At 39.8% G+C, this 20230-nt stretch overlaps 1 protein-coding gene across 3 annotated transcripts in view; it reads left to right on the forward strand.

Moving 5' to 3' along the window:
• ADGRV1 (adhesion G protein-coupled receptor V1) overlaps positions 1–20230 on the forward strand; it is a 774317-nt gene that overhangs the window by 16511 nt on the left and 737576 nt on the right. The window contains exon 1 of one of the 3 annotated variants that reach the window (XM_073624501.1): positions 13479–13598. The exons of the other annotated variants lie outside the window; for them this stretch is intronic. The gene's annotated coding sequence lies outside the window, so the exon portion shown is untranslated. Of the gene's footprint in view, positions 1–13478; positions 13599–20230 lie in introns of those variants that run through there. 3 annotated transcript variants of the gene reach the window in all.

Genomic DNA, 20230 nt, shown 5'->3' on the forward strand with positions numbered 1-20230 from the left:
AGCTACCGCTCCTCTTCCATGTTGAATGATGCCAAATATCAGAGTAGTAATGCTGCAAAGACCGGCATCACATCATTATGTGGTTTTGCTCTCTGTCACATTTAGGACCCTCCCACCACCCGAGGAAGAAGTTGGCAAGCAATTTCAGTAACATTAGATACAACCAAAGAAACTTGGAAAAAAAAGTAAGCATACAGACTTTCTTTAAAGTGGAGGGCCACCCTAAAATGAAAAATTGCATCAAAAATCTTTAAAAAAAAAAAAAAATGAAAAAAAATTAAATTTTAACTTACCTGAAACCCTTGTTGCCAGGCAGTCTTCCTAATCTGCCTCTTCCTATTCCGCGGCACTTCCTCCTATTCGGCGAGGGGCCCCATTGCCTTCTGGGAACTGTGTGTGTCCCAGAAAACCACGGGGACATTCACAAAGTGCATGCGCAGTAGGAAACGGGCAGTGAAGCCGCAAGGCTCCATTGCCTGTTTCCCTTTGTTAAGATGGAGGCGCCGGCGGCCGATCTGATGGACGGATCGGCCTCAGGGGGCCGACATCGTGGGCTCGCTGGACAGGTAAGTGTCCTTATTAAAAGTCAGCAGCTACAGTGTTTGTAGCTGCTGACTTAAAAAAAAAAAAAAAATATTGCGGCCTGGAACCCCCCTTTAAGGTGCAGGGGGTGTTCTAATGAGGGGAGGGAGGAATGCATGGGAACCTGTTGACCCTGAAGTTGGACATATGCATGGCACTGTAAAAGGCTACAGAAACAATTTTTAGAGGCCTTTTTTAGAGGTATTCATCAAATCATACAGGATAAACTGTCTACAAAAGGAGATGAAAAGGGAAGCAACAAAGGACCTGCAGAAATGTCCTAGCTGATCTTTGCTCTAGTGTCTACTATGAGAACAACACTGAAAATGATCATTCATAGAAGGACGTTATAAATTATAAAAAAAATATTGCTGTGTGCCCCTGGTTTGCAAAAGACAATTAGTCTGAAACAAAATACATTATTGAAAGAAGTGCGAGACCAAAGGATAAAAGAGTTCAAATGTATTTGTTATTTTATACTAATACACAGTAAATCTGTTTTGGAGGTCAGAAAAAACTCACTCTTTATCAGTTAAAATAACCTTGAATGGACTCAAAATGGGGCTTCCCTGTGAATCTGTGTAGGGAATGCTGGATCAGGAGATTTACTGGCCAGCAGTATGTGTGTGAGCAATCAAGATCTTGTTCCATTAGTAAATGTTTTTTTTTTCTGGTAACCTTTTGGGTACACAATGGAGGGTAGCCTTGTCTGTTGTAAGCAGCCTAACGTTAAGCCTCGTACACATGATCGGATTTTCCGCAGACAAAACCTCAGACTTTTGTCCGAAGGGCGTTGGCCAGGAACTTGTATTGCATTCAAACGGCAAGGAATTGTCAGCCAACAAACACGAATGTAGTGATGTACTACGTGGTTTTTCAGCTCTTTAGCGCCACCCTTTGGGCTCCTTCTGCTAATTTTGTGTTAGTAGAAGTTTGGTGAGTGTTGATTCGCGCTTCTCAGTTTGCGCTTTTCAGTTAGTTTCTGAGCGGCCGTTCGTCAACCAGACATGTTGCGGAATCGGAGGAGATAATGTGTATTATTGGCCTCGGAGTTATTGCTTTGACCCAAGTCCAGTCCAGGAACAAGAGGAGGAGTATTTCTTGGACCAAAAATTGGTTGCTTTGTTAATCATGACCAATTATGTCATATGCCTTTGCTGCGGAAGCTCCAGGAGAATAATCCATATGATTTTCGAAATTATCTCCGGGTGACGGACCCCTGCTTTCACCAACTCTTGGCATTGTTGAAGAAGCAGGACACATGCATGAGGCTTTTATTTTATTTTTTGGTTGAATAATGATTTGATTTGGTATATTTTCTATATTTTTGGATACACAGAATGCACTTTTTGGTTAAGTTCTGTTGGCAGATAGCATGTCTAATTTTATTTGTTTTCTTTTTTTAATGCACAATAAGAAAATTGTGGAGAATAATACTTGGCTATGTGTTTTACTTCAAATGACAGTTTGGCAGTAGGCAGTTACATTTTAAAAAATACAATGTAAAATTAACAAGGGACACCAACATAGTTGTATCTTTGATCCTAAAAACCACGGGATAATGGTTTTGCGGTAACTTGCAACAAAAAAAAATAACAAGCATAATAATATTATTCTTGATATCACTAGAAAAAAAAAGCCTTTGAAAATTTGTTTGCAATAACTCCATCAGTATCACCAGCTAAGCAGCTTCATTATTATCCCATTAAAGAAGAAGAGAATGTGCGCTGCATTTCGAGATTTCATAATTTGCCACATAACAAATGTTAATTCTCCATTACGAACGCTAGTTTACAAGACCGGACGCTTCTGGCTCACCCTTGCTTCCAAGCATGCGTGTTTGTACTTTGGACTTTTGTCCGACTGACTTGTATACACACACGCTCAGAAAATCCAACAACAGACTGTTGTCCGTGGAAAATTTTAAAGCCTGCCATCCAACATTTGTCCGTGGAAAATCTGACAACAATTGTCCGATGGAGCGTACAAACGGTCGGATTTTTCGCCAACAGCCTGTCATCACACAATTCCCGTCGGAAAATCCGATTGTACGAGGCTTAAATCAGTGAGCTCTCCACATGTTTTTGTCTTCTCACTACTTTGTATGAATTCACATAAAAGTCCCAGTGCCTCTGTTTTCTTCTTCATTGGAGTTCACAATTAATTTAACCTCCCTGGCGGTATGATTATTTCAGATTTTTGCATCTCAAAGCGGTACAATTATTTTGCATAGAAATTTGGCGTTTTATATTGTAGGTCTGTAATTCTTAGCAATAACACACTTAGATCTGTCCACCAAGAGTCTAGTAGATATCCCGGGTATGATGAGGTTTGAAACACAAAATCATAAATTATAATATAATAAATAAATAAAATAATTAAAAAAAAAAAAATAATATAATAATAATAAAATAAATTTCCCCACGATTCACTATCGCTCAAATCTGCAAGTGTTCTAATTTACTATCGCTGTTTTCTAGCTGGTCTAAAGCCACTTTTGATGTAAAGGGACACTTTTTGGTTGCTATGGACAATCTCAAGTTTCCAGGCATAAAGAACAGTATATATAATATAAAACTGCATGCAGGGCATAGGCCAAAGCACTGGGGACAAAAGGGAAGTGAAATGATTTCATACAGTACTGTAATCTGTAAGATTACAGTACTGTATGTGTTATGATTTTTAAATTTTTTGAATTTGCCGCCAGGCTCGCCCCCGTGCATCGCGATGCCTGCAGGGAACAGAGCCCGGCACACAGAGGCATCGGTGAGAGGACGGAGCCGACACACACAGCGGGGGGACATTGCAGGATCCTGGGGACAAGGTAAGTATACCGCACCAGGATCCTGAGATGTAATCTCGAGTGTGGCTTGGGGTTACCGCTAATGGTGCTGAAATTTAACCCCGAGCCATACCATCAGGGAGGCTACAATAGTCTACTGTGGTTGAGGTAACACAAAAGTTGAAAGTTTTGGCAGAAGTGGACATCGCTATGTTTAGAAAGAAGAAAGAAATTGCTCACCTAAACATCCTTCCACCTAAGACATAGGGGCATATTTATAAAGCAGGGATTGGATATTCACTGCAAGAGTATCATCCTTGTGCATGTACTCTAAATTGTAGAGGTTAATTCCTCTTCCTCCTGTGCATAGTTTGCAAGGAAAATGTGTACACAGGGATAACATAAGCAGTCTCCAAAGATGGCCATAGATAGCCGGTACAGCAGGGACCAGACAACTTTCAATCCATGTGTGGCCAATGCTGCTCAACAGAAGTCAATCTATCGATCAACTTCACTTGAACAGACATTTTGTAAAAAAAGCCGCTCAATCTGTGTATTCTGACAGTGGAGGAGTTTTCTCCTGCTGTGAGAATACAATAGTGCAGCAGGGAGGATTCCCCCATCCACCTCAAATGTATGAATGGGGGAATCGGTTCAGTTTTTTTCATTCAGATTTATGTGAACTTCAAGTGGTTGTAAAGATTGTAAAGGTAAAAAAATAACAAACACATCTATATTTACCTGCTCTGTGGAATTACAAAGAGCAGCCACAAACCTCCTCTTTTTGGGTCCCCCGCTGGCGCTCCTGGCCCCTCCCCTCTGTCCAGTGCCCCCATGCGTGCCCCACTGCTGCATCCATTGAAGCCCGCCCCCCCACTCCCTCATCACTGGCTTTGATTGACATCAATTGGATGCCAATATGCCAATGGCTCCCAGTGCCCCAGCAAAGCCAGCAAGACCCGGAAGTGAGGGGAGAGAAGAGCTGCAGACGTGCACGTTGCTGGATCAAATGAGGGCTCAGGTAAATAAAAGGGGGGGGTGAGGGGAAATGCTGACACCTAAACATTTTTTACCTTAATGCAAGGAATGCATTAAGGTAAAAATGGTTTAGGCTTTACAATCACTTTAACTGTTTGCCGACCAGCCATTGAAGTTTTACTGCAGCAGAATTGCATGGCTGGGTGAAACGCCGTTACCTTACGTCGCTTCGCCTTTTAGCCACTAGGGGCACACGCGCGCCTGCAGCATGTGCCCAGAGCTGATGCGAGTGCCCGGCATGCGCGATGACTGCCGGTCACCCGCGATCGCTCGTGATAGAGCGAGAACTGGGATCTGTGTGTGTAAACACACAGATCCCGGTTCTTTCAGGGGAGAGAAGACAGATCGTGTGTTCATACTGAGTATGAACACCGATCTCTCTCTTCCACTACTCAGTACCATCCCCCTACAGTTAGAACACACCTAGGGAACACAGTTAACACCTTGATCACCCCCTAGTGTTAACCCCTTTCCTGCCAGTGACATTTATACAGTAATCAGTGCATTTTTATAGCACTGATCACTGTACAATTGTCAGTGGTCCCAAAAATTTGTCAAAAGTGTCCAATTTGTCTGCCGTAATATCGCAGTCCCAATAAAAATCGCAGATCGCTGCCATTACTAGTAAAACAAATAATAATAAAAATGCCATAAATCTATCCCCTATTTTGTAGACGCTATAACCAATCAATATACGCTTATTGCGATTTTTTTTTTTACAAAAAATATGTAGAAGAATACATATCGGCCTAAACTGAGGAAAAAATGTGTTTTTTTGAAAAAAAAAATGTGGGAAATTTATTATAGCAAAAAGTAAAAGATATTGTGTTTTTTTCAAAATTAACGCTCTTCTTTTGTTTATAAAAATAAAAACCGCAGAGGTGATTAAATACCACCAAAAGAAAGCTCTATTTGTGGGAAAAAAAGGACGTCAATTTTATTTGGGTACAGCATCGCACGACCACGCAATTGTCATTTAAAATGACACAGTGCCGTATCGTAAAAAAAGGCCTGGTCATTGAGCAGCCAAATCTTCCGGGGGTTGAAGTGGTTAATGTTGTAATTTTTTTCTGCCCTTTTCCAAGGCGAATTTTAACGTTTTTGGTAAAAAAGGTCATTACATGGGGGAACAATGAAAGAAAAAAGATAAAATAAAATAATTATATATATGTATATATACATTTTTTTACAAAGAGTACAAGTACCGATACTTTTTTTTTTAGTACTCGCCGATACCAATTACTGTTTTAACTTCAGCTGTCAGCAATGGTACAAAGCATTGAAACGTTATTTACAAATGAAATATATTGATTTTTTTTTAAAACCGTATCAGTTCTTATCCGTTGCTTCATCCGTTTTCATCCGTCTTGTGTTCTGTTAATCTCCGTTTTCATCAGTCTTCCGTTCCGTTAATATCCGTTTTCATCCGTTAATGTTAATGTACACGTTTACATCCGTTTTTTCATCCATTTTTGTATCCGTTTTCATCCGTTTACAGCAGTTTCTGTGCCTTTAAGGAAATTACCCAGAAAGCACTACTCCTCCCATCCTACATTGCCATGTGTGAACAATTTGCCGACTACTTTCTATCTCCATCAGGAGAAGTTCCATGGCAGTACCAACATATATAAATAATGCAGTGCAACTTTAAATTAATTAATTAATTAATTTGGTTATTTCATTGTATTTTGATAGCATAAAAAGACCCAAAAGCACATGATATGTGCAAAACAGTTTTAGTTTTATTATTCTGCATAACCCTTTTAAAATAAAGGTTTTTTTCACTTTGTTTTTTTATTTGTCAAAGTATGAACTTTGAATTATTTCTTCAAAACGGATCTTAACTGATCGGACGTTGATGGACATTGTCAGTTAATATCCGTTTTGATGGATCTGGACGTAGCCTTGTACATAAAAAAAAAAAACGGATCAAAATGGAAGCGGAGGTTAATGGATGGTAACGGATGGTCATCCGTTTGCCCATAGGAATGCATTGTTATCCGTTTACGGATGGAAGAAAAACGGATAGGCGGTCCGTCCGTGTGAAAGGGGCCTAATGCCCGTCTGATGTGGACTCACTGTACAAAAGAAACGCATCTATCACTTGAGGTAAACACCCCAATGTTACTATATATATGTATATATATATATATATATATATATATATATATATATATATATATATATATATATATATAATATGTATATATATATAAATCATACATGATCAATGACATTCCAGGGAAGCTGGGAAGTTGTCATTTCATGGAGGTAGTGATACAGACTCAAAATTAAAGGCATTCGGAGGACAGGCAGGTGACCTAGCCAAACCTGGCCATTTAGTTTGCTTGTTAGGCAAACTGCAGACAGCCCTGGTTCGGGTCAAACTCATGGTCGACCTAAACACGAAGCTCACCCCTCACTCACATTCTCTCTTCCAATGAGCATTGGCATTGTCACCTCTCTCTGTGTGCTCCTGCTGCAGAACTCCAAAACACCTTCCCAACACACAACATTCCACTAATGCATGCCAACAGGAAGGACCAGGGGTGTCAGTCATCCTCCAATCTCAACCAATGGCAGTGGGTACATTTTGGAAAGAGCTGTTGGAGAAAATGAGGGGCACTTTACCGTTATCTACAGTATATACAACTTGGTGGAGCGATGCCTTTTAAAGGACAAACCTGTGTAGGTATGCAATTTCCCCCAGTTTTGTAGGAATTAGATTAGAAATATACTCGCTAGAACTTCCCACTCTATCAAAAAAAAAAGGTTTGGCTAAAATTCCAATTTACATAATTAAGTACACCGTTATTATATGTATATGTAAAATATTATTCTGTGCCGCGCTGAAATTATTCAGAATTTCACATTTAAATAACATATTCCAGCATTTAAGTTACTTGGCCAATTTTAGATCTGAGATCTTGGAGAAAACCATATCTCCAAATCATACAGCTTGAACTTCCCATTAATTTTAATGTGACGACTACATTTGTCATGAAAATGCTAGAGCTGCTTCAATCTCAAAATATAACCTGGCTATTAACAATGGAGGGGGGTCCTAACATGCAAATTAAATGCCTTCTTAATCCAGTCAACCAGAATAATTTGTGTCTGTGTTGGTAGAATTCATGCTGTGTTTATGCCCACCCCACTGCTGACAGCTGGGACAGCTTTGGAAGGGCAGTGACCACACATACCCTCTAGTGATTTTTTTTATTCTTCTATGTATATGTGATCACTGATGTGATAGCAATCCCATAAAAAGAAACTTCACAGAAATGTTAATATTGTTTTGACCTAAATATAAATGTGCTGTTTGATAATTTGATTTTACTTTGTGGTTAGATGTACCTGCAAAGAAACAATAATGTTTTTTGCACTTGTTATGGCTTATGTATATTTTTTTTATTAATGTCACATCATGCATATTTAATGCTGAACTAAACTCTATCATTAACGACTTTTAAACCTTATGCTGCTAACATTAGTAAATAGATAGGAAAGTATATTGGGGGTTATTTACTAAAGGAAAATCCACTTTGCACTGCAAGTGCACTTGGAAGTAAAGTCGCTGTAGATCTGAGGGGGACATGCAAGGAAAATTAAAAAACAGCATTTTAGCTTGCACATGATTGGATGATAAAATCAGCAGAGCTTCCCCTCATTTCAGATGTACCCCTTAGATTTAGAGCAACTGCACTTGCAAGTGCACTTTCAGTGCAAAGTGGATTTGCCTTTCGAAAATAACACCCATTATATATTTTTTTTATATTTCTTCAGTTGCTTCCTGGTTCCTGGCCTAGGCCAAAATGATGTCATACATCCCAGGAGTCTGGGTATTTTATTTTCTTTCAACCGGAAGGGGGGCAATGTTTTCTCAGCTAAACATACCATCCTGCCTGCACTACTGAGCTAAGGGCAGGTGGATTTCAGGAAATAAATGCCACATGAATCTTCTGCCTTTACTCAAGATGGCTGCAGCTAGAAAAATGCTAGGGGAGTGTTTTTCAAAATGATTTCTCAACAAAATAAAGCATGGAGACATGGATTTGATGAGTTAATTTGCTTTGAATATTAAAAATAAATCAAATAGCGCTTTCAGTTTGTGGTGCTCAGATATAGTTTAGTTCCACTTTAAACCAAAGTGCTGCTGTGACCCAGTATTAGCAGCGTCCAAAGAAAATAATTTTGCAAAACTAAAGCTGCCTAAAACTGTTGTAAAACTACAAGTTCCAGCATGCTTTGACCAAACTTTGACCAGGTAAATGGCAGATATAAAAGACAAAATAATGCAGATCTGTACAGTGTAATCATTAATACATCTGAATGTCACCTGCCACTAGACTCTTGCAGCCCCTTTATAACAGATCTGGAGTGTGAGAGTAAGACAGCCCATAGATTAGTCCATTTTCCGGCTGAACCAACAGATTTTGATCCAGTATGGCCAACTTTAAAAGCAGTACAAGAGCCAATCGGCTTAGATTCAGCTTTGAGCTTATGACTGTACTGCTTCTCCTTTCACTATTTAATTGTGGGCTGGGGGAGGGGGGGGTCTAGATCTAACTGGGCTCAGAGGAAGTGGGTGGAATGATGATGACCATCAGACTGAGTAAATTCTGATGCATCAGGAAAAAAAGTACTGTCAGAGGACAAACTGGTTTTATTTTATCTTGTTATTTTTTGGCCAGAGTTCTGCTTTAAAGGGTAACTCCACTTTCTTGAGAAAAAAAAATAGCAAACTAAAAAAAAAATATAGCATATACAATTGCGACTCAAAATGTGATTGAATGTTAATGCATTCTCTCTTTCATTTTCAATCTGCAGCCACTGTAATTTTCTGTAAAATGCAATGCAATATTGTAACCTGTGTGATTGGCTTATTTATTTTCCAAGAAGCTTGCACTAAGATACAAATCAGATTTTTTGCATCTTCTGCATCAAAAATGTAATTTTTGGTGAGATACCCCCTAAGGGAAATCACGTCCAAAGAGATGCAGTTTTTGCCAACTTTCTAATTAGAGCCCTGTAGCTGCAGCGGTTGATTGATAATTATTCACACAGTACATAGACACAGACAAACAAACAGGGATTTCTTCAGAATAACAAAAGGTAGGAATCTCCAACAAAGTTTGTTAAAATCCTTATAATGTACATAGATCACCCAGAGGGGAATTAAAGTGGTTGTAAAGGCAGAAGGTTTTTTAAGTTTTTTTCTTCTATGCATTAAAAGATAAAAAGCCTTCTGTGTGCAGCTCCCCCTCTCAGACCCCCTAATACTTACCTAAGGTCCATTCAGAACCAGAGATGTTGCACGAGAGACGTGGCTGTCAGGGACTCCCCTCCTTATTGGCTGAGACAGCAGCACGGCGCCATTGGCTCCCACTGCTGTCACTCAAAGACAGTGAGCCAATAAGGAGAGAAGGGGGACTGGGCCGGGCCAGGCCACGGCTCCATGTCTGAATGGACACAGGGAGCTGCAGCTAGGCTCAGGTGCCTCCATAGCAAGCCGATTGCTATGGGGGCACTCCACAGGAGGGAGGAGCCAGGAGAACTGAAAAGGGACCCGAGAAGAGCAGGATCTGGGCTGCTCTGCGCAAAACCACGTTGAGCCAGCTTCTGTCGGACTGGCTGTGGTGCACACAGGCCCAATGTCGGTCGGTTTCTATTGAACAGGCCAATACCACCCAATATTCAGCCCGCGTGTACAGGGCTTTACTGTGTTATGTGTAAAGCCAGGGGGTACTTTGCATTGGTCCATGAGTTACTTCTGCTTTTTTTATGCTTCTTCATTTATATAGATTATATGTGATATATATATATATATATATATATATATATATATATATATATATATATTCATAATCATACAAATTAAAAAAATTTAAGAATTTTCAGATCACGCAAAATTAAGATCTGAATAATTCCTGTGTTGTCAGTTTACAACACAATTGGGTCAATTCACTAAGAGTTAAATAACGGCTAATAAAATGCGGTAAAATACCATATGCAGTAACAATTGTGCAAGTGTTCAATTCACTAAGAATCTTGAGTTAAATACCGAATGCGGTATTTGTCCGATTTAGCGGTAATGACAGCATTATTAAATACGGTAATTTACTGCATTGAGCTGGTTGCTAAGGAGTGGGCCAGGAAGCCAGTGCTGTGTCCTTAACAACGGATGACTAATCAGCTGTCAGTGGCTTCCCCCTGACAGCTGAATGTAAAAGAAAAAAAAAAAAGCAGACAATTAAAACTGATAAAAAAAAAACAGTGGGGGGTCCTCTCCAATGCATACCAGGCCCTTTGGGTCTAGTATGGATTTTAAGGGGAACCCCTTGCCAAAACATTAAAAAAAAATGGCGTGGGGTCCCCCCAAAATCCATACCCGACCCTTATACGAGCATGCAGCCCAGCAGGTCAGAAAAGGGGGGGACCCCCCTCCTGAACCATACCAGGCCACATGCCCTCAACATGGGGGGTGGGTGCTTGTTCCCATGTTGATGGGGACAAGGACCTCATCCCCACAACCCTGGATGGTGGTTATGGGGGTCTGTGGGTGAGGGGCTTATCAGAATCTATAACCCCTCTTGAATAAGGGGGCCCCCAAATCTGGGCCCCACCCATGTGAATGAGTATGGGGTACATTGTACCCCTACCCATTCATCAAAAAAGTGTAAACCTGACTAAAGACAGGAGGATGTTTTGGGGACATGGGGACAAGGTGCTTTGGGGTGGGGGTTAGAGCCTCTGCCCCAAAGCACCCACCCCCCATGTTGAAGGCATGTGACCTGGTATGGCTCGCTCGCCCCCCCCTTTCCTGACCTGCCGGGCTGCATGTTGGGATAAGGGTCTGGTATAGATTTTTGGGGTGACCCCACGCCGTTTTTTTTTTTTATTTTGGCGTGGGGTTCCACTTGAAATCCATAGCAGACCAGATTCCTGTCCCACTCCTTAGCACATAGTTATTTGTCAAAAAGCAGTGTTTTTTTTGCTGTTTTTTGACAAATACTGCATGTGATACCACTACCTAAACCCTGGTGGTAAATATTGCATGCTATTTTACTCTCTGGTCTGTTTGGGAATAGGACCTAAGAGTTTTTAAAGCAATATTTACTGGCACACCGCATAATCGTTATTTAATTTTTTTATGAATTGGACTTAATTTACCGCATGCAATAATTTATGCAAATAAGTAACATGATACCCCTATCGCATGCGGTAAAGCTTAGTGAATTGACCCCAATGAATTGTTTCTAAAATTTTTAAATACATTGATGAGATTCTGGCAATATAGTTTCTGCTTTTGAGCTGAACTGGGTTTGGCCTGAACCTTAGCTCATCACTTGTGGACAGTTATTTACTCAGTGCTCTATTTGTCCGATTTAGCGGTATTTGTCCGATTTAGCGGTAATGACAGCATTATTAAATACGGTAATTTACTGCATTGGGCTGGTTGCTAAGGAGTGGGCGAGGAAGCCAGTGCCGCGTCCTTAACAACGGATGACTAATCAGCTGTCAGTGGCTTCCCCTTGACAGCTGAATGTAAAAGAAAAAAAAAAAAAAGCAGACAATTAAAACTGGTAAAAAAAAAAACAGTGGGGGGTCCTCTCCAATGCATACCAGGCCCTTTGGGTCTAGTATGGATTTTAAGGGGAACCCCTTGTCAAAACATTAAAAAAAAATGGCGTGGGGTCCCCCCAAAATCCATACCTGACCCTTATACGAGCATGCAGCCCAGCAGGTCAGAAAAGGGGGGGACCCCCCTCCTGAACCATACCAGGCCACATGCCCTCAACATGGGGGGTGGGTGCTTGTTCCCATGTTGATGGGGACAAGGACCTCAGCCCCACAACCCTGGATGGTGGTTATGGGGGTCTGTGGGTGAGGGGCTTATCAGAATCTATAACCCCTCTTGAATAAGGAGGCCCCCAAATCTGGGCCCCACCCATGTGAATGAGTATGGGGTATATTGTACCCCTACCCATTCATCAAAAAAGTGTAAACCTGACTAAAGACAGGAGGATGTTTTGGGGACATGGGGACAAGGTGCTTTGGGGTGGGGGTTAGAGCCTCTGCCCCAAAGCACATACCCCCCATGTTGAAGGCATGTGACCTGGTATGGCTCGCTCGCCCCCCCTTTCCTGACCTGCCGGGCTGCATGTTGGGATAAGGGTCTGGTATAGATTTTTGGGGGTGACCCCACGCTGTTTTTTTTTTTATTTTGGCGTGGGGTTCCACTTGAAATCCATAGCAGACCAGATTCCTGTCCCACTCCTTAGCACATAGTTATTTGTCAAAAAGCAGTGTTTTTTTTGCTGTTTTTTGACAAATACTGCATGTGATACCGCTACCTAAACCCTGGTGGTAAATATTGCATGCTATTTTACTCTCTGGTCTGTTTGGGAATAGGACCTAAGAGTTTTTAAAGCGATATTTACTAGCACACCGCATAATCGTTATTTAATTTTTTTATGAATTGGACTTAATTTACCGCATGCAATAATTTATGCAAATAAGTAACATGATACCCCTATCGCATGCGGTAAAGCTTAGTGAATTGACCCCAATGAATTGTTTCTAAAATTTTTAAATACATTGATGAGATTCTGGCAATATAGTTTCTGCTTTTGAGCTGAACTGGGTTTGGCCTGAACCTTAGCTCATCACTTGTGGACAGTTATTTACTCAGTGCTCTTTCTAAGAACATAGCACTGTCAGGCTGTGCACCCAGTTGTCATTAGATGGGATACAGAAAGGATGAGTTTAAGTTAGTTAGGGGAGGGGGTGAGTTTTTAGGAGACTCTAGGCTCAGTTCACAAAGCTAACACTCCAGACTGTAGATCTTTATTTTTTTTTTTAATTGCAGTTATTTTTAGCTAATTCAATGTGAAAATTTTAGTCACAAGGCTGCAATGAAGATCCTTTATATTGTGCTAAAACTTTGTGAATCAAGCCTTCTGTCACTATCTGTCCCTTCCGTCTTGGTGTCTAGCTTAGTAGTGCTTTGCTAGGTGACAGGTTTCAATGATGCAGTCTGGATTAGTACCAGACTGCACAGCCCCTCCCCCACATGCACTGAGACTATAGAGAGAATGACAGAGGGATACATCTCAGGAGCTGAACATTGCAAGACATGTCACACTGCCCATCATCCTGCCTGCCTGTCTAGGCTCTCAGCCCCATGGTTTAGGTGAGTGGTTCTCTTTGTTGATCTATTCACCCTAGTCTGCCTTTATAACTTTACAGAGGGACATAAAGCTTTATAACAGACAGGATTAGTAATGTTTACTACTAATTCCAGCTGATCCTGATGCTCACTGCAAAGAAAAAGTCTAATTCAGAAAGTCATAGGCAGAACTGTTGGAACCATTGACAATACAGAAAGACTACCTGTTGCTGAAAAACTAACTTGCTACATTGGTAGGAGATTTTTATTTGCTCATACAACACAATAAGAGACAATTCCGAATTCATGTAGCACAACAGTTTGAGCATATATTAATTATAAATACTAAGGGGTTGATTTACTAAAGACCAATAGACTGTGCACCTTGGAAAGTGCAATTGCACTCTGCAAGTGCAGTTGCTCCAGAGCTTAGTAAATGAGGTAAAGTTTCACTTTGCAAAGAATACCCAATCACGTGCAAGGAAAATAAAAAATAAAACAGCATTTTTGCTTGCACATGATTGGATGATGGAAGCCAGCAGAGCTTCTGCTCATTTACTAAACTCTGGAGCAACTGCTCTTGCCATGTGCAACTGCACTTTCCAAAGTGCACAGTCTTTTTGCCTTTAGTAAATCAACCCCTAAGTGTTTTTTTTTGTACATCATTGAATAATAATAGTAGACTAAAAGTTATAGATTATTTTATGTAATAATTATAATTATTAAATGTGAAGTATTTACAAATAATTTCCATTATGCAAAATAATTAATTGCGAGTGAAAATGGCTTCAGTTTCCTGCAGATAGTTTATACTACTCTCGAGATATGTCGTTCACCTGATATCTGTGTTGACCCGTCTATGTAGAAGTGAGTCACAAAGCTGCTGCGGGTATATTTCACCAGAGCTTATACTTGGAATATATTACAAAATTTCAGCATTCCTTTGTACTTCAATATGCATTGTACCAGCAGGTGTTAATATTGAATAATTTAAAGTTGTTTGATTGTTTGAAATGTTAACTTTTTAGAGCAACAAGTGGTTACTTACTAGGAACCCTCAAGTCGCCAGTATCTACTTGGTAGTCATTCATTCTTCAGCTCTCAATGTACTGTAGCTAGAGGCATTACAGATCATGTTACCTTTACGTCTTGTATAAACTAGCCTGAGGGGTGTTGGTGAGATGCACGTTTTACAAAATAATCATTTATTCTCTTGATCTGTGAGATATTCTCTTGTTTGGGAAGCAAAAGCACCTATCCAGCCTTGATAGGATATTATTAGTAAATATTTGTGTAAATGCAAAATTTTCTTATGTAAAATGTTACAAGGATGCTGAAATTCTGTCAAGATCAACCAGAATTTTCTTGAAGGTATCATTTAAAGCAGATCTAAACCCTTTGATTTAACTGCTTCTCAAAACAGTTAGATTAAGGTATGCTATACTCCTAAGCAAACTGTCAGGTCATCAAATGAGGGGGTGTCATATATCACATGTGCAGCACCATGGCAACTGCAGATCAAACAGAGGCTAAGATGGCAGCTTTCTTGTCTATAAAAGATAGGAGGATTTAGTTCCATTTTAAAAAAAAGCAGCACACATATATATAAGCAGCCACAGAGGAAATAGTGGGATTTCTACTTGACATGCAGCTGTGTTGTATATTTTGTGCCAACTCCTGTACTGTAACTGTCACCCTGTAGCTGTCACTTTTTCTGGACAACTTTTTCTGCATGTGAATGTGATGAAAAATATAAATTAAGGCCTGTAAAATTAAAACAAACTAACCCATATACTGAATACTATGATTACAGTAATTAACCCCATGCGTTACCACGGTACAATATGTATCACTATAGTGGTCCTTTAAAGCAAGTCCGACTCTGACTCCACACTTATTATTAACCTTGGCAGCAAATAGTATTGCTGTGTTTTATACACTAGCACATACCTGCCACACTGTGAATTTTTTTTTTTTTGGGGGGGGGGGGTGACTTTTTTGGAGAATGGGGGAGAGTAGAATGTCCTATCCCACAAGACAACACATGGTGCTTGAAAGACATGATGCCAAGTCCAAACATTGTCACACTGAATATCCCAAAGTCTGGTGGCAATACTTGGACGAGGTTTCCAGTGACACTGTAGTGAAGCATGTGAACCTTATAGTGTTACTTCTGGTACTGTAACATTCATTGGAATCATAGGTGGAAACAACTCTCAGCCCTAAAAAGGGAGATACATATGAAGGATGGGACTTTATATGTAGCACATAGAAACAACCAACATACAAAATACAGCTCAATAAAAATGTAAGCAAGGAACTTCCAGATTGCTGTAATCTTTGTTTTATGTCTAGGATGATGGAATCATAGGTGAACTTTATGTCAGCCAGACTTAGAAATTTGTAATAAAGATTGCAATATATTGTTATTTTTCCAGAACAATTTTTTTTTTTTAATCAGAGTTAGTAATTACATACTTTTTACAGAGATATGCCCTTTCAGATGTCAGCTGACACTTAGAGGCCTATTTATTAATGTTTTCACCCAAAATTCATAGTTTTCACCCAAGAAAAATGTGTGAATTTTTGGTGAAAGCTGTTTGATTCTTTTGCGAAACCATTTATAAATAGACCCCTAAAAATGTATAATAAAATTCTGTTAAGCATTGATAAGTTGGTTCACCAATCTTGACATATTGTCCATATTACTCATCTGTGACTCAGTGTCAAGATTCATTTGTTTATTCTTTTTTTAAATCAAATTGTTTTTATTGAATTTTTTTCATTATACAAAAAAAATATAAAAAACACATAAAACATTAAAAAACATTACCCGCCCAAATCCCACCCACAGAGAAGAAAAAAAAACTCCATAACTGCGCTCACCAAACTGTATTTAACTGTGTTTAATTTGTTTATTCTATATTATGATCAGTCCAGTGGTGGAAAGTAATATCACTTGGCTTTTGTAATGGCCGCTCACAGTTATGTAGGGCCAGGAATTCTTGTGATATCTTGCCATCGTAGACTGGACAGATATAAGGAGTTAGCATGTTATTTAACTTATCAAATACTTAAATATTAGTTTGAGTGAAGCTGGCTTCATAATGTAGAAAAATGTAGAAATGTAGAAAAACAAAATGTCTCTAAATCTCTTATGATCGTGCATGCATTGCATATAATTCTATATTTTTGATGTCTAGATCTTGTGTCATTATATAAAGCAGTACTCATTCAAAAGTGTTAAAGTTGAAGACAATGTACTGTAGCAGAAAAGACATTTCAATAGAGTAACGATTGGTACAGTACGTGTATTAAAAACCCGCACTTAAAAATTAAAAATATATTGTGAAAGTGCCAGGTGTACATCTTACTAATTAACATGTGTTAATAAATAAGTCATATGACATGGGGGTAGGGGATTTGCCCTGTAAAACATTGAATAAGTACTATACAGAGAGCTAGTATACTGTTACTCAGCCTGAATGAACAAAAGATGACATGGGGAAATTCTAAAACATACACAAATCTATAGCTCCGTTCAAGACTTGCACCTGTTATTCATGGACAATCCTGGAGCTTGCCACTATATTTCATCTACACTCTCCATCAAAAATATGAAAGTTTTACCATTCTTGGCTTGCTCACAAGGACAGGGAAAGTTCCCTACCCTTTCATATTTTTAATGGGGGAATTCTGATTTTACCGGAAGGTTATACCTTCAGTACACAACAAGTACAGGAGAAGCTAAGTGTTGTAAAAGCACCATATTATTATGCTGTTATAGTACCACCACAACCTTTCCCTAAACTACGAACCTTGCTAGAAGGCATAAATTGGGATAAAATCTTAGGAACAAAGAACACGGAGGAGAGATGGGTTTGCTTTAAGAGCATATTAAATAAGGTCATTAGCCAATGCATCCCATTGGGTAATAAATTTAAAAGAGCGAACAAAAGTCCTGGATGGCTTAACTTCAATGTAAAAATGCATATAAAAGCAAAGGAGAAGGCCTTCAAAAAATACAAGGTTGAGGGATCATCATCAGCATTCAGACTTTATAAAGAATGCAGCAAAAAATGTAAGGGTGCAATAAGGACGGCTAAGATAGAACATGAAAGACACATAGCGAAGGAGAGCAAAAAAATCCCAAGAAATTTTTTAAGTATGTAAACAGTAAAAAAGGAGGACAGACCATATTGGCCCCATAAAGAACGAGGAAGGACATCTGGTTACAAAGGATGGGGAGATGGCGAAGGTATTGAATTTATTCTTCTCCTCAGTCTTCACAAGGGAATCTGGGGGCTTCAGTAACCAAAACTGCAGTGTTTATCCTCATGACACATCACAGGAAGCACCTCCATGGTTAACAGAGGATAGAATTAAAATTAGACTTGGGAAACGTAACATTAATAAATCACCGGGACCAGATGGCTTTCACCCTAGGGTACTTAGGGAACTCAGTCAAGTAATTGCCAGACCATTGTTCCTAATTTTTACCGACAGTCTACTGACTGGAATGGTACCAGCCGATTGGAGAAAAGCCAATGTAGCACCAATATTTAAAAAGAGCCCAAAATACATCCCTGGGCATTACAGACCAGTTAGCCTAACATCAGTAGTATGTAAACTCTTGGAGGGAATGATAAGGGATTATATACAAGATTTTAGTAATGAGAAAAGTATTATTAGCAGTAATCATTCATTCATGAAGAATCGTTCTTGCCAAACCAATCTATTAACCTTCTATGAGGAGGTGAGTTGCCACCTAGATAAAGGAAGGCCCGTAGACGTGGTGTATCTGGATTTTGCAAAAGCATTTAACGCAGTTCCCCATAAACGTTTACTGTACAAAATAAGGTCCTTTGGCATGGACCATAGGGTGAGTACATGGATTGAAAACTGGCTACAACGGCGTGTTCAGAGGGTGGTGATAAATGGGAATGGTCAGGGGCGGGTAGTGGGGTCCCCCAGGGTTCTGTGCTGGTACCAATCCTGTTTAATTTGTTCATAAATGACCTGGAGGATGGGGTAAACAGTTCAATCTCTTTATTTGTTGATGATACTAAGCTAAGCAGGGCAATAACTTCTCCGCAGGATGTGGAAACCTTGCAAAAAGATCTGAACAAATGAATGGGGTGGGCGACTACATGGCAAATGAGGTTCAATGTAGAAAAATGTAAAATAATGCATTTGGGTGGCAAAATGAATGCAATCTATACACTGGGGGGGAGAACCTCTGGGGGAATCTAGGATGGAAAAGGACCTGGGGGTCCTAATAGATGATAGGCTCAGCAATGGCATGCAATGCCAAGCTACTGCTAACAAAGCAAATAGAATATTAGCATGCTTTAAAAAGGGGATTAATTCCAGAGATAAAACGATAATTCTCCCACTCTACAAGACTCTGCTCCGGCCGCACCTGGAGTATGCTGTCCAGTTTTGGGCAGCAGTCCTCAGGAAGGATGTACTGGAAATGGAGCGAGTACAAAGAAGGGCAACAAAGCTAATAAAGGGTCTGGAGGATATTAGTTATGAGGAAAGAGATGCTTGAGAGGGGATATGATTTCAATTTACAAATACCATACTGGTGACCCCACAATAGGGATAAAACTTTTTTGCGGAAGGGAGTTTTACAAGACACGTGGCCACTCATTAAATTAGAAGAAAAGAGGATTAACTTTAAACTAAGTAGAGGGTTCTTTACTGTAAGAGCGTAAAGGATGTGGAATTCCCTTCCACAGGCGGTGGTCTCAGCGGGGGGGCATCAATAGTTTCAAGAAACTATTAGATAAGCACCTGAACGACCACAACATACAGGGATATTCAAGGTAATACTGACATATAATCATACACATAGGTTGGACTTGATGGATTTGTGTCTTTTTTTCGACCTCACCTACTATGTAACTATGAAAAGGCATGTTGATTGTAAGGATTTCTATAGATGAAAAAAAAAAATCTTTGACTTTCAATTTGTGGCAACAGTAGAAGGATATAACAAAATGTTGCAGGGGTAATCATGTGTCCACTCGCATTGTGATGACTAATGGAAATGTTCAGTTCAATGCTGTTTGGTTGGTTTACACCCCAGTGCCAGTGCTCCCATTTAAAGTGTTACTAAACCCACAACAGTAAAATCAGTCTGTATATGCAGTAAAGCATGCTTGTTATACTCACTGTGGAATCTAAGGGGTTAATCCTACACATTGTGTAAAAAGGCTGTTTGATCTTGTTTTTTCTGATCCTCCCCTTTTTCCACAGTCCCCAATATTTCTCCTGATCGTACAGAGCCTTGGAGGCACTCTGCACATGCTCGGTTTGGTGTGTATTGCTAGAGAGTTTTTTTGTTTTGTTTTTTGGGGTGGGGGGGTGTATGTGATCAGCACAGGGCCAATCAGCACTGTCCAGACAGAGGGTCAGGGTCATGCAGTCTCATAGGACGGTCAGAGGAGAATGAAAACTCCTCCTACAAGCTTTAACCAGTGCTCGGCTGGACACTGATAGAAGCCACGAGACTGCTACTGTATATACTGCTGATGATGAGAAAAGGTATTTAGCAGCTTATATTTACTAATTTAGTTGCATTTTCATGTTCTGTGTACTGTGGCAGACCAGATATAGTGAATGAAGGATCCTGGGTTTAGTAACACTTT

Source organism: Aquarana catesbeiana, linkage group LG01 (assembly GCF_042186555.1).
Source record: "Aquarana catesbeiana isolate 2022-GZ linkage group LG01, ASM4218655v1, whole genome shotgun sequence".
Classification (NCBI taxonomy): domain Eukaryota; kingdom Metazoa; phylum Chordata; class Amphibia; order Anura; family Ranidae; genus Aquarana; species Aquarana catesbeiana.